General features: G+C 42.1%; 1 protein-coding gene across 2 annotated transcripts in view; it reads left to right on the forward strand.

The window, feature by feature from the left end:
* Positions 1 to 27,836, forward strand: part of RTN4R (reticulon 4 receptor) — a 767,021-nt gene that overhangs the window by 297,386 nt on the left and 441,799 nt on the right. For both annotated transcript variants that reach the window (XM_085633954.1, XM_085633953.1), the window contains exon 3: positions 2,832 to 2,893. The gene's annotated coding sequence lies outside the window, so the exon portion shown is untranslated. The remainder of the gene's footprint in view (positions 1 to 2,831; positions 2,894 to 27,836) is intronic.

Consider the following 27,836-nt stretch of genomic DNA (forward strand, 5'->3'; position numbering starts at 1 on the left):
CTACCTTATTTTTGCATATTAGGCACCCCTAAGGTCTCCCCTGAGTGTACAAGCAGGGACCATATAACAGATGTTTTATGTGCCCTGGTTAGTAACAAACTACCCATTTCACTTTTCCCCATTGTAGATGCTTCACTCCATAGGCTAACATTGTAATATTTTATTTAGGTATAACTATTACTTGGAAAGGAATGAAACATCATTCAAGGACTTAAAAACAGTACTGATAAAGTCAACAACTTGCCACTGGTGAATATATCATAATTAGTACAGAAGAGAAGTTATGGAAGCCAAAATCCAGCCTTCTAGTGGGCTCTGCTGATTGGTCAGCCTTAACAGGCTTAGCCGGGCTTCTTTGATTTTGTGATAAGCGGCCTGGCCTGAGCAGAGGTTAGCTGATAAAGAGAGCTCTGAAGTAGAGGGTGCTGGGTAAATCAAACTGAGCTCAAAGAGAGAGCAGATCAGTAAGGCATGCCAGGTGTACCTACCCCTACGTCATGTGCCTGAGCCAGATGGCAGGTTTAGGACTGGAATCTACAGAAGTCAGGGGGAAGCTAGGTAATGGAAATGAGTCACACTCTGGATTGGCTTAGCTAACTCTTACTCCTCTGGAGAGAAATCATTCATGTTGGATTTTGGAAGTGCATTGCTTTGTGTATGACAAGAAGATGCCACACTTTGCAGGAAGTTGGCATGCCTTTGGATGGCACCCAGCATCTCATTGGATGAAGGTGCCTCCTTCTTGTTGCCCCAGAACCCTGAATAAATCGGTTAGAGCTGTATAGTGCCTCAGATCTGCTGCCTGAAACTACAAGGAAAAGGATTGCCTTGCTGGAATCTGGATTTGCAGCCAAGGGCCTTCACTCGGAATGACTGTACCTTCTGCACAATTTGGTAATTCAACCCGGGGACTGTGCTTTGCTTCAAGAAGGACTAAGGAGTGGACTCCATGCAAGCTACAGGTTAACAGAGCAACCAGCATCATCTCCACCAAGAGTTACCATCCAGGAGTGTGTCCAGTAGACTTTTAATGATTTGGCCAGGGGCACTGTGGGAATTGTTGTCCAGAAATCCCAGATACCATCTTGGAGATTCCAGACCTTTGGACTGGCGATTTGTTAACTTTGAACCTACAAGGAGACATTCTGGAAGCACCTCCTGAAGTTTGGAGATCTTTGGAGAACTTTTGTGAAAGAACTTCATTAGGTGACCGATCAGACGTCGAGAGTTGAGCCGACTACCTTAAACCGGACTAGACCAGGATTTCAGGTTCACCTCACTGAAAGCTCCAGACTACCAGGATTTGACCGGGGCCTTGCTGAACGTCAAGCCGGTGAACCCTCTTCTCGAATCTGGCCTGCTGTGGAGGGTCGAGCGATATCGGAAGAAAAAGCTCCAGAAAGCTTTCTAAGTGTGAAGGTAAAACCAGGGCTTCATCACGGTTAGCCTCAAACTTTGACTTTGTCAAGGTCAAGCATGACTAGATGCCCCAGAGTGATATGATGGGCCTCATTACGCTGTCGGTCAGAAAGCAATCCAACCAACTCCTTGTCAGAATCGATTCCGAAAGACTCGCGTTCGGTGAGTCCAACTGACCGATCACGATGTTTCCTAGCACTGTTCGGAAAGTCTCCCATTGACTTCATTGAGAGCCTCTGTTTCTAACGACAACACATGCTCCCATTGGAAAAATAGGGTGGTTGAAGAAAACCTTGCACCCTGTTGCAGTCACCCCATGGTGCCTGCCACACTGTGCATGGTTTTAAAGGGGGGGTCCCATGGGTACCCGCAAGGGCCCCAACCGGATGCCTCAGAGTGAAGGGGGGCCTGCTACATGCCCCCAAAGTCAGTTTCTGACAGCTGTTCCGTGTCGGACAGACTGATTTGGAAAGGCTATCAAAATGCGACATCTTAATACGTCGGTCGGAAACGCGGTCCGTAGAGCTCTACAATTCTGCTTCGACTGACTCGGATAATCTGAATGCCGGTCAGAATCAGTTCAAATTGACCCAGCGGTTTGCTTTCCGACCGAGTACATCGTAATCGGTCGGTCGGAAATGATTCCGACCTAGTCGGAAACATAGGATTCGACACGGTTTCAGCGAATTCGACTGCCGTTCTGAGCCTTTCCAACCAACATCGTAATAAGCCCCTATATGTTTCCAAGCACTATAAAGTGGTTAATCTTGAAAAATTCCTATCTCCTGTTCCCTATATTGGATTATTGTCATGTTGGTGTCTATTTGTTCATAAAAGTATTTTCCATTTTTATAAATTGTTTTGGGATTTTTATTTTTTGTTGGGCCTTACTTATTTTATATATTGTTGCTTTAAAATGTTTTTCACTCCTGTCTCCTAAATTAGACCTGACTTCTCATTGTCCGCTACCAAGGGTTGAGCAAGGGGCTAATTTACTGAGACCCTATACCATGTTGGTGGCCCTATTACTATTGGTAGGTTCATACGTACCCATACCAATAACCCGCTTTCCAACAGATGCATTTTATGTACATTAAAAAGGCATTCCTCAAGGTGAATTTGGCAATATGGTGAATATCAATATTTAAAAAAACATACAAACATGCTTGATGGAAAAGATTGACTAAAGGGGTACCCAGAAATCACATTTTCTGCCAGATCTCATGCTCCTGTCCTTGACTCATTAGCTGTGCTCCTGTTTATGTGCACATTCAAATAAAACCCCTGTACCAAAAGAAAGAACAGTTTCAGTGAGTGAAATATTTTCTGTGCATGTTTAAAGATGCTTGCTTAGTCATACATCTACACAGTGTATACAAATTAAAACTTGGCTCATCATACTTTCGTTCTAGAATGCTAGAAGACTAGAAGTCAGAAGCTGGACAACAGACGCTTCAAAGCATGTGGAGTACAGGTACCATCAATGCGAAATATCACCTCAAAAACCTTAATCAGAAAAGAGGGGCACGTTCTATTGTATAATACAGCAGTGTGACCTAGTATCTATGTTGTTATGCTGACACTGAAGTTTAGATACCTTATTTCTGGTCTCAGAGTTTCCAATTGACCACAAAATAAAATATTAGAACCAGGAAATCCATCTTTTTCTGCATAGCTGCCATTGTTTGTGCCCTTACATCAGCATAGCTGTTGCTATACTCTCCAAACCAGGCCTTGCTACATTAGTTGTGTGCTCTGTTTAAAAGCAAACATGCTTTAATTTCTTTCCAAATTATCATCACGGTCACTTTGTAATATTAAAATTATTACAGATATGAGAATGTCGTAAACAAATTGAATATTTGTACCACATACTTCTGAAACACAGAATGCGATGTTATAATAAATGTTTTCCTGCAGCACCTGGTGCAAGACATACTTCTGTTTTATGCAAAACCAATAAAACCTTTAAACATTTAAAGGAACTTACTTTCAAGACTACACCTGTAGGTTGGTGGCAACCTGGGCTGAAAAGACCAATGCCGAATTTCTTTTACCTATTAATTTAACAGCTAATATGTGGCAAGGAATATATTCTGCCTGGGCTCAGTTTAAGTTAATTCCTAGAGACCAATTAATGTGTTTGTGTGATCTCACCCATTCACACCCTAGTTGCCCACTTCAAAGGAGTGGCTACATAATGCCCCGCAATTGAGGGTCGAAGACATTTGAGAATTTCAAGAAAGACAGAGACACAAATCCCAACAGAAACGTTCATATGGTTGGGGATATGTATTTAATTTGAAAACATAATTGAAAAGTGTCATGTGTATTCTAAAAATAAATGTTAGAGTGAACCTGAGGGTTAGGTATCTGGGATTCTCTGATCTACAAAGTTTTTATACTCTCCCTCTACCCGCAAAAGAGGCACCCCCACTTTTTTCTTTCAGAAGATTTAAATATTAAATAATTCATTTGAATGATGTGGAATTGACTAATGCACCTTGTGGGACATGGCACCTAAGATTTAACAAAGAATAACATTTAGAGCTGTGGCATAAGAACTGCTTGCTGGTTTGATTGATTAAATTACCTATGTATTGTACTTCATATTCTGTTTAATTACTCAAAATGTAATGATATTCAGGCCCTGTATGTGTTTTGTTTTTAAACTATCGTTGCGCTAGTACGTAGAAGGGGAGTACGAATTTTACATAACTTGCTTTCACATACTTACGCAATATTTCACACAATTTTGAAAAATGCGAATCCACCATTAAACACTATATTTAAGCATTAAACGCATCCTCATGTCAATCTTTGATACAAAGGAGTATTTTTAAAATAAAAAAATTAAAAACACAATTTCTGCAGAGTGTGGTGGCACACTTTGTGGTTGTTGGAATTGTTCCCACACTCCTGCACTATAATTTTGCCACGAACAGCTGCAATTATGCTTTGTGGCAAAATGATGCAATTTCTGGAATTTCGCATAGGAAGTGCAACCCAAAATTCCGTAAAATGCGAAAATTACACCAGCGTATTGAAATTTCACCCGAGCCTACTTGTTGATCTTGTATGTGAAGAAAAATCTCCCACCAGCGTTCTGCACCAACGTATCGTTAAATCTTACTGGGTGACTAATGATCCTTAGCCTAGTGTATGATGTTAAGCCTTCGATTTCTTGTTATTGTCTGTTTCTGTAAATACAAATCACTGCCCTCTGGTCTCTAGCTTAAGACGCTATTATTCTCGTGCCAAGCAGCATTTAAGATGTACTCTGGTATTCCATATTAAGATTTACTCTGGTATTTTATATGTGCAGTGCCTCTTTCTGTAAAACGACTCTCCGCTTTAAATATTTTGCGTTGATTTAAATAAGCTGCTTTTTTGTCCCGCATTAAAATCTGTTCCTAAGCTGCTGATAACCCAATCTTTTGTTCAATTATTTTGTTCCACTGTTTGGTGTGTTCCATTATCTCGAGTTTTTGTCAGGGGACTGCACAGTAAAGAGAGAAAGACCAGGAATTTTGATTTATAGAAACTCGTGTTGATGGTGAAATCATTAATTGTGCAGAGATAGTGTATGCATTTGATTTTTTGCTGCTTACTGCAATGTCCTCTTTCTGAACCAGACTCCGTGCAGCTGCTTCACGGTGCTTCCTTTTAGAAAAAAAATACTCTCAACCTAAAAGAAGCTGCATTTTCAACGAGACTTCGATTTTCTCGATTACTTTCTCGCTTTGTTTTTATCCAACAATTGTTTACATTAAGACAAGTACAACGTTGTAAAACCTTCACCGTGAAGGAGAAAAGCCTACTTTGAATCAAGGGTTTCCATTCCATCGTGAAAGCACGTGGTCACAGTGTGACTTTTAAATATTGGAGGTGGACAATGTCTGGGATGTGGGACGAAAGCTACTAAAATAGCCTGCAGGACATTGTGGATGTTATGCAGAGAAATCCTTCTTCTCAGGAAACTTTGGAATAATTCCTTATTTCTTACCTCATATGCATGTATGTTAATTCATCTAAATGCCTGGGGTAGTGGGAGTGACATGACACTCCCTTTCACCCCCAGTTACATCAAAAGAAGTGAGTTCATATGAGGTTTGACAAAGTTATGTCCCAGGGCATGTGATTCCTCGTATTTTAACTCTGATTACATTTTCAGAAGGGATATCTTCAAAATTTAGAGCAGTACATGAGGTGTGCCATTGTTTAAAAGACACAGCAGTTACAAAAACAGATCTATGCAAAGTCTTTTGAGGTAGGCCTAATGTTTTAAATGGATACTGTAGAACATAGCTTGTAAAGTAACAGGGTACAGGCAATAAACCCCGAATCCAAATCTCATGTGAAACATGTGGTTCATGCCCTATGCGGACATGAATGTACTATCTCGTGTAGGTCTGAGCTGAATTTTGATTACACCTCCGTGGTCAGAGTAATTTTGGTAATTCCGCGTTTCGATGCATAACTACTGATAATTATGCATTTATTCTTGCTTTTGCAATTAAGATTAATTTAAGGGGAATAAATCCTACCACAAGAGCACATTTAGTGAGGGAAAACAGCTGCTTGTGCTCGCTATTCTGTTTTTCGGCATTTAGTGGTTTCTTAACGCAAAATGCATACTTGCATGCGAGGGCGCATTTTGTGCTAAGGAAATAGTGCTAAATGCCTGTAGTAAATTGGGGAAAATCCAACCCCAAGAGCACGTCTAGCAAGCGTGAGCAGCTGCTCACATTCACTATTCATGTTCTATTGCATTTAGCGCTATTTCTTAGTGCAAAGTGCATCCTCGTGTTTCATTTTGGATGAAAGGGGGCATGATTGCACTAAGAAATAGCGCTAAACACAGAATGACTCTTCTTGCATAATTCAAGAGTAATGTTGCTGAATTCGTAGGTAATTGCGCATGATTGACGGAGTTACGCGAGTTACATCCATCCCTAATCTTGTGTATTTAATATGACGGAAATGAATCTCTGTATATTTCATCTAATAAAATATACAAATAAAGGTACTTGGACATTATGGGGCACCGCAAGTTGCAGACAGTTCTTTCACGCCTTAATGGAATGGAGAAAGCTATTGATGTATGAGCAGACCACTGGAATTTACACACCCAACTTCGACTGGCCAGATTCAGTATCCCCAGGTGTAGCTCCAGCCTTCAATACCCTGTACAACCTCTCCAGGAGCAATTCCACTCTCAGAGCCAAGTGCCACCTTCAAATTCTTGGCTCTAGCCGCCAGGGCGTAGGCACAGTGCCATCGACCCTGAGCATACCGCAGTTTCATGCTGAGCCTTTATACTATACCATAATTGGAAATATCATCAGCTTACCTTACTTTTTTAAATTACACTTGAAATCCAGCCATTTTCAATTTGAGGTTGTAATTAAATACATGCAAGAGTGTTTTTTTGCCCGGAAGGAGGGTGAGTGAAGTACCAGTAAAAAATCTGTTTCAGTTTGAGGCGGTGAGAGGTCTCGGAGGTAAAATGTACTGCAATCACCGATCACTTCACCTCTACAGTATTGCAATCATCTTCCCACTCACTATGCTAATGTAACTGGTGCATTTGTATAACCTGCTCAACAGTGTGTAAAGCTGGATGGCCTCGCAGTTGCAGACCTGTGGTCACGAGGACAAACGCGGATCCTTCAATGGGATGCATTGGTCGAGAGAGAAAGGAACACTCAGTAACAACACTTCTAAGCAGCGCTGTTATACCAGGAAAGCACAGTGTGAACATCTCAACAGTATTAATGTGCACAGTACAAGCACGTCCCAGAGGGGCGGCTATTCTAGCCATTGGCAGCACCGGTGCTTCGCAGCTTAAGTAGAGCACTTTTTATGGGGCCATATTAGCACCTTTCCGCAGGCTGCCAAACTAATGATGGAAGCCGGAGCAGAGCCAGCAGTCCATTGCAGATGCTGAACATGGATCCAATTTGATTCCCGCTCAAAGAGCTCTCCCTCCTCTCATGCAGAGCTCCCCGTCCCCCACGCAGAGTTCCCCATCCCCCACACACGTCACTTTGCATGTCAGGGGATTAGACAACACTTTATATACATTGGGGCTGTAGTTGTAAGCGATTGTGTGATCACAGGGTCAGTGATTCGCCAAATCAATGGGTTTGTGGTCACAAAATCCCCTTTTCTTATGTACTAACCCCATTTTGTGATTAAGCAAAGCATGTCAACTAGATGTTTCTTACAAACTGTTGATCAGTATCGTATGTATGAATGTCCATGACCAGAATTTCAGTCATAACCTCTAATCAGTTACCAACTCCCTAGTTGGGTGATGGCTGATTCACAAAGGGCAATGGGTCTTCTTTAGATATGCTCCTCTTTGTGAACTAGGGAGGCAGCCGTGGGGCAAGTAGGTAGTTGTCCAGGGGACCACTGGCTGCTCCATCAGATGTTTTCCAAAATGGAAAGCAACCCCAGCTCTTTTAAGGCACGTGGGCTGCTTTAAATAAAAAAACACAGTTTCTGTGTCGGATTGAAATAAGAGGGGTGGCTGTCTGCTGTCCCTTGCAGGACCCCGTCCCTTTGATCACTGCCAATCACAGGAAGCTGAAAGTTGGGACCTGCCTAATTTCCAATAGGCAGTAAACAATATGATTCATTGAATAAAGCTGTATAAAGTTCAGCTATATGTAGAAGGTAATGTAGAACCTACCATAGGATTGTGGTCATTATCTGGGACTCTACACACTTTCTTGAGCGTTCACTAATGGTGACATGACTTATTCTTGATCAGGTGAGTTCTGTGATAGTATTTACACAGTCTCTAAAAGTGCATCCCTTTCTACATGCGAAGAACTGTACGAGTAATTCCATGTATCACACGGAACATACCGGCAGAAGGAAGATTGCACATGCAGAGGGTCTTCATTCCCTAAGCACTCAGCAACTCGCCTATGCTTAGTGTCTTGTGTCAAGAGTCTGCCATGCCTTGAGCCATCATCTAGTGACCTATGGACCTGTCCCTACCTCACTACAACTCCTACCACTCACCTAACATAGGACACAGTTCATGCCTTGCGCTTGTCATTTCTGGGTAGGACCTGTCAGTCAGTTACAGCAAAGGGACTGACTAGGCTGTCCCATCTCCGACTTTCTCTGTGGCATACCCCATAGCTGCCTTGTGTCTCTCCAGGCTGGGCACATTCACTTGCATGCACGTTTGGTCCTGGTAGCGCACAAGCTCAACCAACCGGCATGCCCTGCATGACTGTCCCGGCACTCACCCAACTACAAACAAGCTCATTTGTGACAAAGACCAAAAAGTCACTGTGCTGATAGCCTCTCTTACTGAAAGCATACACCCTTCTTCTGCAAAGACTCAGACTGTGTTATTTCAGTGTCTGTCTCTCATCTGGTTTCCCCGCCAGAACAGACCTGGGGTTCAGATCCAGGCTGGCAGTGGCACACCAAAATATGAGGGGTCGCATGCCTCAGTAGCTGCAGCTGGTGAAGGGCACGCTGGGCCCCTCTCACATATGGTTCACAGTGCCACTGGTCTATTGAAAGCCAAGCTCCATAAGGCTTGTGAGCAAGTTTTCAGCATCCTAATCCCAGTGGGCACACCAGCTCAGATTCTGTTGTCACTGTCACACTGAAGTGGCTTTCACACCCCAACCAACTTCTGAAAAGTTTGTTTCAGGAGCAAGGCCAGGGTGAGGAATAAAGATGCTTTCAGGGTGAAAACATTGTTTTCAAGGCCAGCTTTCACAAGGGAAGTGCCAAGGGTCACACGGGGCAAGTAAGGGTTTCCTCTGCGACCTCTAGCAACCCATAATGGACGTCCTCGTTTTAAATTGTGTTTGAGATGTTGAGAGACTTTCAAGCTACTCCTTATCAGGGGCCACTGAATAGGTCTACCTGTATCACACTGAAAAAAAGTAAAAATATCACTAAAAAACTATTTTTATATGTCCTTTCTACAACAATATTTCCATTTGCATTTCTGCAAATAACATGTTTTACTAACATTCAGTTAAATAACTTCAGAATAAGGAAGTACTGAAATGGATTGAGGGATTCAAACATCTCAATCACCCCTTTTTCAGGCAGATTCCTTGGTACTCTTTCTAGGTCAATGAAGCATTTATGCTGCGTTCTTATTGATGCTGTGAAATGTAAGCTTTCACAGCATTGTTAGAGGTCAGTACTAATACCTGAAACTGGTTTGACAAAAATGGAGTTCTAAGAATCTGTAAAAGGAGATATAAAAGTGTGTAGTCCAATTTGAGGCCCTCTTTATGTCAACCAAACGAACTGTTGCACTGACATAAAGTGGTTTTTCCCATACATGCACAAAGAGGTCAAGAAGTGGAGCCTAGGTTTGAACTCAAGTCACGCTTTAATTCACAGGATCTTAGCTCTGGACCACTTTCATGAAGAAGGGAAAGATCCACACTTGGCCATGGGTTAATTTAGTTATTTTAGTTAATTGTTTTGTTATTTGTAGATCAATATAATGCTTTTTCTGCACACAAGGTAGAGAGAAAAGAATTGCGAAATGTGACATGATGTTTCTCCATTGAAATGGTTTCCGACCCAACCCCCACTCCACTAGGAAACAGAGAATGGATACCTTTTGGGTTTTTTGTACGTTTTGTGATTATGTCTGCATTTTGTGGTTCACCCTAGCCAACAAACCACATGAACCGCAAAAAATAACCCGAACTGCCACGAACATTACAGTTTGTTTTTACTTTTTGTTCAGTCCATGGCAGATGGAAGCGTATTCGCGAATCTTCAAATATTTGCACCACGATCCACTTACACTTACCTTAGAATTAAAAATCAATTTACCCAGCCCAACTGAGATTCATGATATTAATCCAACTTGCGGAAAAAAAGTGATAAAGCCACTCATGCCCGATAGCTTCAACGAAGAATCCCACCACCTTAGGAAAAAACAAAAATATTTATAGTACATGCATTCAATTGGATCATTTTGTATAGCTTTAAAGCCATGTCAAGGGACATATATGTTAATTAGAATCACGTTATTTACTACCTCAAAGCTTGTTACAAGTATCCAAATGATCAGAATGCTGACAATTTCCTGTTTCAAAGCACTCATTGTACTCCATAGAGCAGGTCGCAATGACCTTGTTTAGAAATGCTACAGAACAGCTCAGCACTTTCTTCTGTCTCTATTGGTCATAAAAAAGCTACATGTTTTTAAGCAATAGACTGTACCTGGTTCAGCAAAGGTTACTGCGTTAAGAAAGCTCGTCTTCAAAGACCCAGCTTCATTTGAGTGCTCAGCCCTATGCATTGCAGCGCCGGAGCACTGGGTTCAGTCAATTAAAATATCACTTTCCATCCTCGGAGTCAGGAGGCTGGAGAAGGAGTAAACAGACCTGCAAACGCTCAGTTCATGAAATAATACACAATATCTTGCGGTTGCAACATAAATCAATGCTTCTTTAGCTTTAGTGGTTTTCATTTTGAAAGGTGTACTCTGGAATTACTGCAGGGTGATTTATTCTGACCCAATATTGCTTTTTCCACGTATGTTTCCTGGGTTCTCTTTTTAAGAGCGCACATGCAGTCTATTCTTATACATTTGAAGGATTTGTTTTAAGGTTGATAGGAACAGAGAAGCTCAGCAGAAGACTGACATGCCCACATTAAGCTAAACAGATGAATACTGTAGCTTGTAAGTAACTCCAGATCACATAGATTCACCCTCGGCACTTACCTTTCCTTCAAGACATACATTTTCAAGAAAACCAAGACAAGATTGTACCAGCTTGCAATGATGGAGTCAGTGAGGTCTTAGCACCCAGAAGCAGTACGTAACCTGGGAATTACCATCGACAGTTCACTGTCCATGAAAACCCACGTTAACCAGGTTCTTGGTGTCTGCTATGGGATCATGCGCAATCTCCGCAAAATCTTTACGTGGCTACCTATTGAAGCTAGGAAACCTTTGATGCAGGGTCTTGTTATTAGCCGACTTGATTATGGGAACGCCCTGTTCACGGCACTTAATGAGGACCTGCTTTCCAAGCTTCAGATTCTTCAAAACACCGCAGCCAGACTTATCCTTAATCTCCCTTCTAGATCCCCCTCCGCCCCAAACCTAAAAACTCTCCACTGGCTTGCGGTTCAACAAAGAGGCCATTTCAAAATCCTAAGTCTCACACACAAGACAATGTATGACACTGTCCCAAACTACCTTGCAAAAAAACTTAAATGGTATATACCGGGAAGACCTTTAAGGTCCGGCAACAAATCATACCTTGTTCAGCCTCGCATTCGAACCTCTCGTAATGGTGGCCATTCATTCTTATCTTGCCCCCATGCTATGGAATAAACTACCATTACGCCTCTCTTTCATAGTCGACCATAGATGTTTTCGTAGAAAGCTGAAAACCTGGTTTTTCCATCAGTAATCTTGCCTTTAGTTTTCTTGTTGCTTCCGTATTGCTGTTTCTTTGTTGCAAGCGCCATGAGACCTTCTGGTGAGATGTGCGATCTACAAGAATATTTGACATCGACATTGACTTCAGAACCATACTCCCAGCTCTTATCTGCTCCTATCTGTCTAGTGGGTACCACACTGTTCATGATGTCCCTGCCTCTACGATGGCCTCAGGGAAGGATATCCTGCTTGTTACCCACATCTAATGAAACTATTGATAAAACATGGCCACATCTCACCACTTTGAAGAACTTGCACAGGCTGCCTCAACACCATCCAATGCATCACTTACAAAGAAGCAACAACTGGTGGATTAGCCAACCTGTCCAAAAAACCAACCACTTCAGGTGGCGGATTTAAAATAAGGGGTCACAATAATGACCAGCTGAAAATCAAGAAGTATGGAAAAAATAGATCAAGCCACCTCCTTCCCCTCACAGTGCACCTAGTGCAACATCCTCGCTCACAAGAGGCTTATATTATCACTCTTTCACTTTAGAGCAAAAAAAAAAAATGTTTTCAAGGATCCTCTCAATGAACGTTAGGAGGACCATTATATTACCTTGTGCCTCTAGCTCACCTTCAAAAACCCTACCTCTCCTTTCTTCACCTCCAGGGAAGTCTCTGTACTATCGATATGTACAACATGTGGTTACGTCCAAGTTAGGTACGAGTGTTTAGTAATTGAGCAATAGCTGGAGCTGTAAGGATTATACATTTCTTCAGATTTGTAGGTGACAATTTGAAGATGGCTTTTAAGCACTGTACGATCAAAGCACAATACAGACTCTTCAAACTTAAATAACTGTTCAAACACTGTATGCGGGCCTGTGGAAATTCCAGTTGGAACAAACAAAAACCAGCCTAAGTGCAGCCACTCTGCGTTACTTGACAGCACGGAAGAGTAGAACTACTCATGCCACTCCTTGGAATTGTCTTTTCTTCCATTTCTTCATAATCTCCGTCTTTACGTCAATGGATTGTGCCTAGTTCCCAGAAAATCATCACATTGATCTTTCTTTAAACTTCCAAAGTAAGAATCTTTCCTCCCAGGAAGACTGTGCTCTACTCTGAGAGAGACTAAATTGGTAAAACCCTTCTCCACATGTTCCTACATTTTTCTTTGTCTCAGTCCACAAATCAGTCACGTTTCTCATCCATGTAATAATCTTCAGAGCGGTAATCGCTCTAGTGATCTGCCGCTGGATCCTGACGGCCTCATTCATGAAGGTAAACTTACACTTGGTAGTAAGTTCTACAAGTAATCTCCACTGTCTTTGATCGAATCCTTTATGCTGCTGGTGGGAAGAAAAAAAATTAATTTTGAAGTTAATAGATTTTAAAAATCTTTTATTGCTGATTATTTTGAGCCGCTAAAAACACGTCAGTAAAACGTTGCGGTAAGGGGGTGGTGCATTGGCACAAACAAGGCACCATTCTGTGTTGGCAGTGCTCTAGTGTTCCAGGTACCCCTTAAAGCCTGTATATATAATGATGTTCTCATCACAGACATACAGTGAATGCATGCAGTGGGTGCACCAGAGGCAAGCACAGCTGCACCCGTCCACATCCTGAGCATGGCCAGCACTAGCCATATTGCTGGTTGCATATATGAGGGAGGGTCCAATATCACTTACACTTGTCCTGAATTGCATGACACAAGAACACATATTAGGAACTGTGTAATCCTGTATTACTGGAGTGTGAGGTCCTGTTAACTGCTGCTTTTGCAAACTTCCCAATCAACCTCTAAATCTAGGGGTTGGGGAGTCCCTGAATAGACTAAAAGCAGCTCTAATCAATTTGCTCTCTCTTCCCAAACATGCTTTGGACATTTATAACGTGATTGATGAGGAGCAATTAGATATCCTCTTTATGATCAAACCCTAGCTAAATGACGAATCTTTCCCAGGCTTGCAATTAGGCCTCTCTCCAAACTATGCATGTATACACTTAGATGGAGAGGGCAGGCAGGTTAATGGGGTAGCCATAGCACTTAAAAAGACACTGAAATGCTCCTTGTTCTAGGTTGTAGAAACAGTAGGCACAGAATCCCTATTTTTTTAAATTTCACTTTACGCTAGTTGCTCCTTCGCAAAGATCTTGCTTTATCACCCCTCTGGGTATGCAAGAGACTTTAATCAATCCATCAATCAGTCAGAACTTGTAGATTGCAGCTCATCACCCCTGAAGGTATCCAGACGCTTGAATTGCTGGGCTCGGTTGAAATGCCAGGTCTTGAGTCTCTTCCTGAAGTCCACTAGCGAGTGAGATGTATGGAGGAGGAGAGCGAGGGTGTTCTAGTACTTGGAGACATGATGGGAAAAGGAGCAGCCACCGCTGTGGCTAGATCAGATGTGCGGTGTCTGAGCCAGGGCGAGGAAGGTAGAGTGGAGATTTCTGGATGGTTGGAGGAAGTTCAGGTGGTAGTTCATGTATGCTGGTTCTTGGTAATGGAGGGCTTCGTAGGTGTGTGTCAGTATTTGAATTGGCATCTCTTCTGGTTGGGGAGCCAGTGGAAGTCCCTCAGATGCTGGGTGATGTGGATCCATTTGGACAGGTTGAGGATCAGTGTGGCCGCTGAATTCTGTATCATCTGGAGCCTTCTCATGAGTTTGGAGGTGGTACCTACGTACAGTGCCTTGCCATAGTCCAAATGGCTGGTGATTATTGCTTGTGTGACTGTTTTTCTCATGCTTATGGGGAGCCATTTGAAGATTCTTTGGAACATATGGAGAGTGTGGAAGCACGAAGTGAAGACTGTGTTGATCTGTCATTTCATGGTGAGTTTGCTATTCAGCATGATGCAGAGGTTTCGGGCGTGGTCTTTTGGTGTTGGTCCAATTTCAGAGGGCCCCAGATGTCTCTCCAGAGGGTAATGTGGTTGCCAAAATCACCACTTCAAGTTTGTCCGTGTTGAGCTTCAAACAGTTGTCCTTCATCTAGGCTGTGATGTTCTTTATGCAGTTGTGGAAATGAGTCTTAGTGGTGGAGGGGTCTGCTGAGAGGATGAGCTGGGTGTTGTTGGTGTAGAATATAATGTTGATATTGAAATGTAATTGGGCATCTGCCACACCTGAGGAATCCAAGATGGCCAATGTGGAGTTCCCAGAAGATGAGCATTGCAGCGCACTAGTCTTCCCCTGTGAAGTTGTTCGGTGAATGCCAGCAGTCCAGGTAAAGAAGGAAATGGGGCCAAAGAAGGTGTGTTTTTTCCAGGACCCTGGAGTCAGGAGGAGGAGTATAGCGAGACACCACAGGACGAGCCTTGCAATAGTGAGGTGAGCCTTGCAATAGTGAGGTGAACCAAGGAGGAGAGAAGACGCTCGGGCAGAGCACAGGAGGGGAGGACCAGGAGTGCAGAGATCCAGACAACCGCCACCCTGCTGTCAAACCCAGCAGTCCCAGGAGGATGCTGCAGTTCCCGATGCTATGACCCTGGAGGGCCATGGTCTGAGGCAAGTTCCTGGGGTACAGAGAGCAGTATTCAGGTGGTGGGCTGGAATGTGGCCATGTGGGATAGGGACCTCAGGGGGTTTAAGAGCAAAAGTTAGCTAGAGAGCACCACTCCACTGGAAACACAGGCATGGTGATGGACGCACAAACAGAAAGGATAATGCTAGCATTCTATCTGCATCCCTCTGATCCCCTATTATTATTTATATCAAGGTTGCATTACTACTGACTCCTGACCTGAGAGGAAGAGAGAAAAGAAAAGGGATGAGACAGAGAGGAGACATTCTGATGAGAGCAGGGAACACCTATCGGAGTGAAGAGAAGGACACTTCCAGGAGAGAGAAGGCAACCATACTTTTACAAATAGCTCTCCCAAGCTATAATAATAAAGCACTGCAACCTAAAAATCTGACTGAGTGCCTCTCTGACTAGAAGGGTTCTGACAATGTTGGCTAGAGGTGTCATGTAGGTGGTGAAGATCGTGTGGCCGAGGAATGAGCCTTGGGGGACGCCACAGATGGTGCTCGTGGGTTCCGGGGTGAAGGGGGAGGTGTATTCTCTGTTTGCGTCCCATGAGGAATGGTGCAATCCACCTGAGTGTTTATCTTTTTAGTCTGAACTGGTGCAGTCTCTTGATGAGTGTGTGGTGGGAAAGGGTGTTGAAGGCTGTGGAAAGGTTCAGAAGGATCAGGGCAGCCGATTCTCCTCTGTCAAGAAGGGTGCAGATGTTGTTCATGGCTGCGATCAGGGTAGTGTCAGGGCTGTGGTTAAACTGGATTGGGAGATGTTTGGCAGGCTGTTTCTCTCCATGTGTACGGTGAGCTGACTGTTGATGGACTTCTCCAGGTCCTTGGTGCAAAACGGGAGCAGTGAGATGGGGTGGTAGTTCTGGAGTAAGCTGGGGTTCTCAGGGGGTTTCTTGAGTTGAGGTCTGACCCCTGCATGTTTCCATGGCTTGGAAAAGGTGGCCGTGGTGATGGATGCATTGAGGATAGTGGTGAGTTGGTGGCTGATCTTGTTGCTTCCTAGGTTGAAGAGTCAGTGTGGCAGTGGTGGGTGGGTGCTCCTGAGTGGATGAAGTTCATGATGGTTGTAGTGTCCAGTGTGGTGAGCATTTTCCATGTGATTAGGTGTTGGTTGGTGGAGGCGTCCACTGGAGTGAGGATGTTGGTGGGTTGGGGCTCAAAGTTCCTGTAGGTGATGGGTATCTTGTTGTGGAAATGATTCCTAGGGTGTTGCAGAGTTCATGTTGGGCAGGAGAAGCCTCTGACAATGGTTAAGAGTTCCTTGGTGTGGTTGGCACTCAATGAGGTCTGCCAGAGTCCCTATCACCCAGGCGCTCACACACAATATCATCAACTATGCAAACTTAACACTCCTGGGTTATTTCAACATTCAGATGGACAATTATTCAGATAGCCTAATCCTGAAGCTGTCTGATACTCTTGCAGTCTTTAATCTATCTTTGACCCCCATGGGACCAACACACAGAGCCGGTCAAATAATCAAAGCAATTTTCTCTAATACCTCAATAGGTCTCAAAAGCCTTAGGGAGAGCCTATAGCCATACCAATTGCTAGTACCTTTCTCCTGGCTTTGGTCATCTCCTATGAGAAAGAAGAGAGTTGGTCCTTCCCCTTGGAGCCGTACTTCAAACAAGGTTGATATATCCATATTGCAGGAGATCTTAGCATCTTCTATGCCTATACTAATCAGCAAAGTTGCGTCAGACTAGGTGATGGTAAATAATTGGCTTATATCGTCTGCAAACACTGTTGCCTCTAAATTTAGCTTGACTACTATGAGACAATGGTCTTTTTACCCACTGGTTCACTAATGAACTAGCAGGGGAAAGGAAGTACTGAAAGAAATGTCAGTGGAGAAAACACTAATTTGAAATAGACAAAACTCAGTATAACACTGCCTTGAGCACAACCCATAATAAGCTGAATCTTGCACGACGTGCTCTCTATGCTAACAAAATTAATGAAGCACATAATGAAGCCAAATAAATCTTTAAAATTGTGTCTCATTTCATGGATCCAAATGTAACTGCATCCCCACGCGAGACAAATGCATCTCTATGCAATAGGTTGAGTGTGTTCTTCGAGGACAAGATTTTAACGCTGCAGGGCAATTTTTCAAAGATGAAGGGCAATGAGCCTACTGGTGTTGCCTCAAATTAAAGAATTCCCCCACTCAGGGTAAATTGTCACATTTCAATCCAAACTTCAGATTTCAGCAGTAGTTAAAACCTCCTGTTGGATACTCAGGATGCTAAGAAAATGTAACTTCCTTCCCTGGGAGGGTCAGAAGACAGTAGTCCAGGTATTGATCCTCTCCCTATTGGACTACGCTAATATTCTTTACCTAGGGGTCCCGAACTATATCTAATACAGTGGGTGTAAATGGTGCAGAACACGGCAACTTCACCTTTTGTTTAAACTCCCCCAACATGCCTTTGTCTCCCACTACTGTAAACAATTGCATTGGCTACCGGTGGAAAAAGGATCTTTTTAAAGCTTTGACTGTGGTGCACTCGGCCTTTTACACAGCTGGTCCTAAATACCTGTCCAACAGGATTTCTGAATACTGTCCAAGAAGATCTTTGGGATCATAGTCTGCCCGGTTGCTGGCTATTCCTCACACCAAATGGGCGAAGTGGGGCGGTTCTGCCGGCTCTGCAGCGAAGTACGGAAACAAGCTCGCCCTCCCCTTCAGATGTATTCCAGATTAAAATATATTTCGAAAGTCATTGATTTAAATTATAGGACGGTTGATGGTATCCTTTTGGCCATCTGCCTTAGCACCTGGACACTCTCTTTGTAGCTGTGTGCTTTAGAAATGTAGTCATTCATTCTTTCTTCTTTCTTGGAATTCACAAGCTACATGCAGAGTTTTGTGACTATGCACTCCCTATAGTTATGTGTGCGGAGTTCTCCACAAACTGAGACTCTACAGGTGGGGAGGAGAACTCTGCACACATAAGTAAAGGAAGTGCACAGCCACGGACCGTGCAGGTAAGAGCAGTAGGGCAGTTTTCCGGGTAAGGGGGATTTTGACATATGAGGGAAAATTAAATAAATAATTTTCCCTTGTCATCGTTTGTCAAAATCCCCACCACCCACTCGGCCCCACCGCCCCACCTTTATTACCTGCACGGGCCACCGCTTGAAGTGCGGAGTTCTAAAACTCGTCATGTAGTTTGGGAATTGCATTTTGTAGTAAAAACGTACCACAAAATGCATTAAGAGAACCTGGGCCTCTTTTCTAGCACTGCTAACTGCCTTATCAGAAAGGCTAGCTCTCTGCCTAGGGTGGGGGCTCATCTGGAATGTGGACTGCACCTCCCGCCACTAGCGTTAGACAGTATTGTAGGTAACTTTCAATGTGATTTTGAAGGAGTAGTTGCTTTACTTGCTATATACTAATGATACGCCCTTAATTCCCGTTAAACACGCCCATTTCCCCCAAAGAATAGCATAGTCTGCTCTCAAACTACAATTGATTTGGTTTCCAAACTGTCATTCATTAGTGATGATGCAGCTATCTAAGAGTGCGGTAGTTATGGCAACAATCCGGTTCTGTACTTGAAGCCATGCAGTGTCATTTTGTGACAAACTGGAAATGTACACCAAATTAAAAAGGAAAAGGTACACATAAGCAGCTCCCGTGCCATAGAATATTTGAGAGCTAGACATAATGGGGGGGGGGGGGGTGTCAAAGTATAAAATATGCCATAGAATCAGCATATTTGATCCTATGTTGAACAAACACGCGCATACAAATCATAATTTATTGAAATATAGAATAACATCCTTTTGAGGAGATGTGATTGATAAAAGAAGCTGTCACCTTTATTACCAAGGGGCAGAATTGTAATGCCAACTTTCTCACTGGGATAAATTGCTTGGCTGTGATCAAAAACTTTTGTTATTCTGGACACTGATTCACTTACTTATGAAAATTAGAAACAAATCTATGAGACACAGTAGTACTGGCCATATAAAAAGTGGACAATTAGCCAATAGTTTTAGATGAAATGACTTGCAACCAGGGAAATCACCACATATGCTAACGTGGTACTTATCTGGGAGATGTGCAAGCAATATTCATAAAAAAACACTCAGAAGAATAAGAAATTAAACGTTAATTAAAATACAAAATTTCTTAGTCATTATCGTAATAAAAACAATCCAAAGAGAACATTTTGAGCACTTGAGGTTTTAGGAGAGTGTCCTATCTCTTAATCAAAGCGATAAAAATCAAAAGTTACACCATGGGCATGTACAAAGCCCTTTGCAATCACAAAACATGATTCATAAACTAACAAATCAAAAAGGGCTTTTCTTTATGTACAAAAGCCTTTTTATGAGTGCGGAAATTATTTCTGAATCGCAAACAGGAAGGGGAGTGAAAGGGGCTCTAATATTTTCCAATCAGAAAGGAATGTATCAATGGTTTATGAACACAATTGCAGTTGCAAACCATTGATAAGTTACAGACCCTCAGACCCCTGAGAAGGACTGGTACCCAATTCCCTGAATCGTGCTGGCAGTTTTGGGAGGCTTGGGTTGTTACCCTGTAAAGTTTCTAAAACAGACGTTTCTTTTAAGTGACACAAGCGGTAAAAAAAAAAGGTTTTTGGTAGCGTTTTGGTGTTCAAGGTTCCTAGTTAAAGCCTGTATATATCATAATGGCCACAGCAGCAGACTCACTTTGGATGCGCCAAAGGCAAGCCCGTCTGTGCTCGTCCGCATCAAATAAGAAAATCAGCCCCTCCCGCCTCCCCTGAGGTTTAGCACCTTCCCCTTTGTTGCTTATTTTGTAGTGGGAATAGTAAATCTGACCCAAGAGTCTTAAACACTCTTTAAAAATATGCATTTACCCCAGTGTGAGTTGGATTGGGGATAGAATAGTAAATCGGACTCTGATATATATCAACTCCACATTCCCTCGTAATTGCAAGGAAGACGAGCACACACGGGTCACCACACAGGGCTGCTTTTATTAAAGGCTATCGGCATGACGCGTTTCGTCTATTGACTTCCTCAGATGTCGCCTTGTAAAAGTTCAAAAGCTCCCGCCACGTTTAATTGCTGCAAGCCTCGTTATGATTGGCTGAGGATCGGCAGAACAGCATGGGAAACATCCCAAACCCGGTAAGCCAAGTCCGTTGTTGAGCAGACACCGAACGTAAGTACTGCCCACAGTGGACGGTATCTGCCCCTCCCCCATGCTTGCCTGGATCTTTACGTGTGCGGCAAGCAGCTCTTCGGGACCCTCACACCACTGCTGGAATCCAGATATGAGCCCCCAGGCACAGCTTCAGTAAGTCGTTGCCCCCTGCGTAGTCGCAGTCCACAGCAATGATGGTAGGGCAGAATTTCAGGCACGTGGCAGTCCAGTGTTTCCAAAAAGTTTTTGGAGTCTCCCAAATTTGCCACAAAGTCCATTGAACTTTGGGGTGGGTGCTCCTTTGGGCGCTTGTGGCAGCAACCCAACATCAACTCCACACTCCCTCATAATTGCAAGGAAGATGAGCACACACGGGCTCCACACAGGGCTGCTTTTATTAAAGGCCATCGGCATGACTGGTTTCGTCTATTGACTTCCTCAGATGTCGCCTTGTAAAAGTTCAAAAGCTACCGCCACGTTTAAATGCTGCAAGCCTCGTTACGATTGGCTGAGGCTCGGCAGAACAGCATGGGAAGTATCCCGAACCCGGCAAGAGCACCCACCACCTCCAAACCAAAGGGCGCGTCGGCGTTATGGACCTCCCAAACACGGTCAGATCAAATTTTATCACACTTCCAATCAGGAAGGTCGACGCCGTGTCTTAACGCAAAAATCTTTTAATGTTAGACGCATTTCGCCTGCCCAGCAGGCTTGCTCACGAACTATATATATATATATATATATATATATATATATATCTATATATTCTGCTCCGATGCACCAATAAGCGAGTCACTCTTAGGGCGGGTGCCGAGATATATATACATACATTTCTCCAATTTTAGTTTGATTGGTGTTACAATGGTAAATCTGAACACTCACCCCCAACTCCACCCCACCAAATAGATGCACTTCCCTAGTTTTAGTTGGACTGGAGTTAGAATAGTACATTTCACCTTCCTCTCAAGTAAATATGATTTTTTTTTTAATACATTTTGGAAAAAAGCATTTTACATTTTTTAAATGAGAAAAATACATTTATTTCTGAAGATACAACATTTTAGTTTCAGATATGTAAATGCTTACAAAAATATTCTACTTGAATTTTTATATAATTTAAATACGTTTAATGTCAATTGTAGTTTTGAATATTTTTTATTTTAAATGCATATTTTTGAATAATTGCAGAATAAATTAATTTAATTATATAAACTAGATTTTTTTTAATTATTGCGACTTTCAAAAACAATTAATCAATTTTAATTAAGTACATTTGTTAGTTTTACTTTATCAATATTTGTGCACTATTTAGTTTTTCTATATATGTGATATTTCTAACAGTAATTGTATTACTCAATATTATTGTAATCTATATATTTATAGTATATATAGTGTAGAAATGTTTATAGGATAACAATCACAATATTTTGGTAGTCAATAGTTTGAAATGGAGATTTTGATCCGTCAGTATTTTTGTTGTCGATATTCAGGACTGCAGTCATGAAGAAAATCTTCATGACGTATTCATAATTTTGGCTAGTAATACGAATGGCAGGAAAATCATGTCAATGATGCAAGTCCTAAAGGTTTACTTGACTGTGAGAAACAATATACTTGCTTCATCCTGTGATGCTGGTCTAAAAATATGGTAAATGCTAATAGTAAAAGGGAGCACTCCGAATTGTAAATCAACGTATTCAAAGATCCTCAAAGTAAAATTAATGGTGCATCAGCTATGTGGGAGTTTGTCCTCTCCCACTAAGTGAGAAAGCAAGTAATGACAGGATACGGACCTGTGTGTAGCTGAGCACTGTTCACAAGGTGTCTGAACTGACACTAACCAATTTAGTACATGGTATTTGTTTAATTTTCAATAAGGAAACAAAAAAATTCACTGAATCATTTCATTATGTTCAGACGTAAGACAACAAATAAGGTAAATCCAGTTTATACCAGGACAAAATAATAAGTTGTATGCATCAAACTCATTTACATACAATATTCATATGTAGCGTAACTTCAATACATTTGATATCAGTAATTCAATATATAACATGGTTGCAACACAACAAAAAATAGAATGCCCAATGCATTTCGGAACCACTGTTCCTTCGTCAGGGGCCAATCTGCGAAAAAAATAAGAAATAAAACATTTCATTGTTTAAATTGTTTTTTAGGGACTCAATCTCTAGCAATCAATTATGTGCCATTCACGCCTCAAAACGAGTTACCTGTGTGTGTGTAATGTTTGTTTTCTGTTGAGTGAGGAACCTCGTAATTCTGTAGATGTGAAAAATGAACCACATGGGGTTAATCTAGCAACTGGGACCTAAAATCAAGAACGTGAACATAGATCTGTGGTAGCGCAATGGATTCATGAGCTTACCTCTATCAAGCTACTTTGTGGCTCTGTGTGGGAAAAGTAAAACATGTCAACAGACAATAACGCGAAGAATTATGCCATTTGCAAGCAGAGAGAGACACAAACCGATATGAACTCGTGCTGAACATTAAAAATGCGTAAAAGATCTTACCTAAAGTTTAAGTATTTAGTGAGCTGTAGAAAAAAGGAAGAGAAAAAAACGGAAAAGTAAAGACGCGGCTCTAGATCGAGATATAAGGTTAGTACACCACCGTAATGGTCATTGGAAGAATCCTTACCTATTGGTTAGTAACAAGCCTAAGAATCCGACGAAACACCTCAGCGAGTGAACGAGTTGTCAACGGACTGAAAAGGTCCGGATGTTTATATGGTAATGAAACCGGGTCTTGACCCGGAAATACTTAAACTGATTGAACAGACCTGGAGGGCGAGTGCTGTCATTAACTAAATGCCTACGTGGTAGGCACACGTAGGCGCCATCTTAGAACGGGGTGAGGGAACTGAAGGGTACAATGATATATCCTCTCTAGTTAGATATAGATCAAGCTAAAAGCTAAAAAATTGTTACTGAAGGATAAGATTGTAGTATAAAATAGCCTCATGTGTATCCTTCTTACACAATTTAAAATAAGAGATGTAATGTGATGTCAAAGTACCGCGGGACGCGCGCGGAGGCGCCATCTTAGAACGGACTAAAAGATAGCATGAAAAAAGGTGAAGTGATCATATGTAGAGTATAAAGAGATATATAGCGGAGAAAAAATGTTCTCCAAGTGTTACAATGTGTAAATTTTTGATGCCAAGCGGATAAACTGTCATAAAGAACGCTAGAACCTACGTTATCTGCCGTGATATGTTGTCTAGGATGTGCATATACAAAAAGAGAAAATAAAGAGATCCTAACAAATGTAATGAACCTGGGTTCAGTCCTCAGAGGAGGTGACTGCTGCTCATGGTGTACTATCCAAACATGTGAAAAAGTATACAAGATAATGAAGAGATGTAATAAAAGGATAAACAGTGCACCTGGTACGAAGAGAGACTATTCTGTGACAAATTGCAAAATAACACTGGATTGAGTTTTTGTGTGGTACTGTGATGCTTTGTTTGTGTGTAAGGTGTGTCTGTCGATCTCAGGTTGCTGGCTATTGGTAGATGATCGCGTATTTAAATGAAACATGACATATCTAACCTGTCGTTAAGCCCTGTAGGTATCAAGGTATCCAGATATTTGATCCAAAAGACCTCCCTTTGTAGGAGTCTCAAGTGATTATTGACTCCTTGTCGTTGTTCCACATGTTCAATGATTTGGAATCTAAGTTGCGATATCGAGTGACCTGATTCGTGCCAGTGCGCCGCCAGAGGTGAGGTTTTGCTCAAAGTCCTAATACGACTTTTGTGTTCTGTGAGTCGTATTTTCATTTTCCGTTGAGTTTTGCCTATGTATAGTTTCCCACATGGGCATTTGATCCCATAGATTACGTTGGAGGTGTTGCAATCGCTGGTATGTCGAAGTATAACATCCTTGCCTGTGGTAGGGTGTTTCAAGATGTTTCCTGGAATGACGTTGTTACAATGGGAACAGTTTTGACATTTTAGTGTTCCTTTATTGGTGCTGATGGTGTGAGGTTTTTTTGTGGAGGAAATAAGTTCACGTAAGTTTTGACCCCTGGTGTAGGCATGTAAAGGTAAGTCATGAAAAATGTTGTTAAAGTCTGTTTCATTGGAGAGTAGTTCCCAGCGTTTGTTAATGATTTTCTTAATAGCAGGTGAACTGGTTGAAAATTTTGATATAAACACTATGTCTGATTTGTTTGTTTTGGTAACGGTTGTCAGCAGTTCTCTCCGTGGTTTTGCCTGAGCCTTTGCTGCGCAAGAATCAATGATGGTTGTGGGGTAACCTCGTTGTTGGTATTTTTCTTTTTGAGCGTGAATCTGAGTTGTGCTGTCGGATGTGTTTGAGCAAATGCGTTTAATCCGGATGAATTGCGAGTAAGGTAGATTATTGATAAGATTATTAGGGTGAAAACTGGAGAATAGTAACGCGTTGTTGCGATCTGTGGGTTTGGTGTATATGGTGGTGGTAAGACCATGTCCATCTGCATTTTTATGAATGGAAACATCCAAATATTGAATGGTGTGTGTGTCAATTTTGTAGGTGAATTGAATCCTGGGATCATGGGAATTTAAGGTTGTGATCATTTCTTCAAATAGTTGCTGTGTGTTAGTCCAAACCAGGAAGATGTCATCGATGTATCGACAGTATGTGTAGATGTTTGACCACCACTGTGGAATGTCCATTATGTGCTCCTGTTCAAACATGGCCATGAAAATGTTGGCATACGATGGAGCCCCCGGAAAACCCATCGAGGTTCCCGAGAGTTGAGCATAAAATCGTTCGTCCCATTTGAAGTAGCTGTGATGAAGGCAAAAGTGAAGTAGTTGTAGTATGAACACTTTTTCAATGTCAATGTCTTCGCGTTGAAGGAGGGCCCATTCAACTGCCTCCATACCTGTAGAGTGGGGAATTGAAGTGTAAAGAGCCACCACATCGATGGTACACAAAAGCCAAGTGGATTGTATGTTAGGTTGAATCAACTCCAGTTTCTTAAGAAAGTCCGTGGTGTCTTTAGTGTATGACCACCAGTTCTGCACGAACTTCTGCAAATAGTAATCCAGAAATTTACCCACTGGATCAAAGATTGAGCCACAACCCGAAACAATGGGTCTGAAAGGTGGTTGATGTAGGTTTTTGTGTATTTTGGGTAGCATGTAGAGATGAGGTCTGCGTGGATCTGATGTAGTGAGAAACTGTCTAGTCTGTTCGTCTATCCAGCCTGAGTCATATGCTTTTTTCAGAATATCTTGTAGAATGGTTTCCAATTGTATTGTCGGATCAGTTTGGAGAGGCAAGTAAGTTGTTTGATCGTTGACATGAGTGTTAACTTGGTGTAGATAGAACTCTGTGTCCATTATAACAATGGCTCCTCCCTTGTCCGCGGGTTGGATAGTGATGTCTGAATTAGTTGCCAGGGTTCTCAGTGTGATTTTTTCTTGGAATGTCAAATTTTGATGTTTGTTGGAACGGAGGGTCAAATTTTGTATGTCCTTTTTCACCATGATCTCAAACGTGTCCAGCATCTTATGGGACACTGGAGCTTGGAAAGTGCTTCGAGGCTTAAACTTTTTTAGTGTGCCAGAGTCTGGAGTTGCTTCTGTAATTACGACGTTGGAGAAATAATGCCGTAAACGTAGTGACCGCATGAATTTATACAGTGCTACATCAATTTCCAATTGATTTGTGTGGTTGGTTGGGACAAAGGACAAGCCTCTGTTCAAAACTGCTTTCTGGTGTGGTGTAATGTTGACTGATGAGATGTTGATAATCAGGGAATGTTCTTCCCGCTTCGTAGCGATTTTCCTGCCCTTTCCTCGCCTGGTTTTGCTGTTGTGGAGAGGGTTTCTGGTGGTGGTATTCCTTGGTCCGGGGCCTGGGACAAAAAAGACACCGTGCTTGTTTTGTTGACTTGTTCAGAGGCCTCCTGTGATGAGGATTGTGAGTTGGATGACGAAGCTCCTGGCTGCACTGGTGTTCTAGATGTAGAGATGTCCTTATCAGAAACCAGGCTTTCCTCTGATGAATGCACATTGAGTTTACGTGGTTCAAACTTTTTGCGTGCGTATATTTCGGCCCAAGTATACACCTCATTTAGCTTGTAATCAATGGTGTCTCTTTTGTACTTCCTTAGTTTCCCTTCTTGCAACTCTCTGCTGTATTTATCCAACTTTATGTTTAAACCCTCCAAGTTGATTCTCCAAGTGTCATTTTCAAGTCTGGTTTGAAGTTCGTCTTTCAGTGTATTAATTTCTTGTTCGAGATCCTTGATGGTTTTGGAGAGCTCCTCGATTATCAAAAGTATCAGGTCGAGGGAACATTTATTGAGTATTGAGAACCATTTGTTCATGAAAGTTGGGTTCAGGTGGAAACGGAATAACATGGGACACCTTGTGAACAGGTCTAAAAATATGGTCACTTGGTACTCGGAGCAAGACCATGTTTCAGTGGGAAATATCAAATTACTTCTATTTAATAAAAAACATGCTTGGCATTAGTAGCAGCTATGTGTTCTGCTGCCAGCACGTTTAAAGGTCTTTGCTGGGATACCCATTAGTTGCATTGTATAGGGTAGCAAGTGTATACTGTCCAATACTTGATGGTTTCCGCACAATCAGAAAGTGCCCCCTGGATATTGCATCATTTTTCATTGGGTTAAATAATCCCGCTAACAAAAGGCAACATACAAACAGTGCAAACAACAAAATATCTATATCTATATATATTTAGATATATATCTGTATAACTGTATACCAAAAATATATATTTCATATAAGCATTTGCGACCGCAAAACACTTGCAGTTTACCACCTACTTCAAGTAGGTGGTAAACCACTCCCAACCCCCTTTGTGAGTATGTGAGAGAATATTTTTATGAGCAGGCAGTGGTCCCAGGGACCACTGCCTGCCGTTAAAAAAATGAAACTGAAAAGTTTCATTTTACTTTTTTAAATGCATTCCATTTTCCTTTAGAAAAATGGGCTGCATTTAAAAAAAAAAGACTGCTTTATTTAAAAGCAGTCCCAGACATGGTGGTCTGCTGACCCCAGCAGGCCACCATCCATGGAAGTGCTAGCCATTCCTAATGGGGTTGCAAATTGTGACAGCCTCATTAATATTCATGAGGCATGCAATTTGTGACCCAATTAGGAATCGCTAACAGTGTCTGAGACATTGTTCTACATCCCAATTTGCGAATGGCAAATTACCAGTCGCAAATGCAATGCAATTTGCGAGTTGCAAAATGGTGAGTCGTACATCTGGCCAATAGTTAGCTACATGTTGCTGAACTGAAGTTGTCCTCGTGATTTGCATCAGGT

This window comes from Triturus cristatus, chromosome 11 (genome assembly GCF_964204655.1).
Source record: "Triturus cristatus chromosome 11, aTriCri1.1, whole genome shotgun sequence".
In the NCBI taxonomy this organism is placed as follows: domain Eukaryota; kingdom Metazoa; phylum Chordata; class Amphibia; order Caudata; family Salamandridae; genus Triturus; species Triturus cristatus.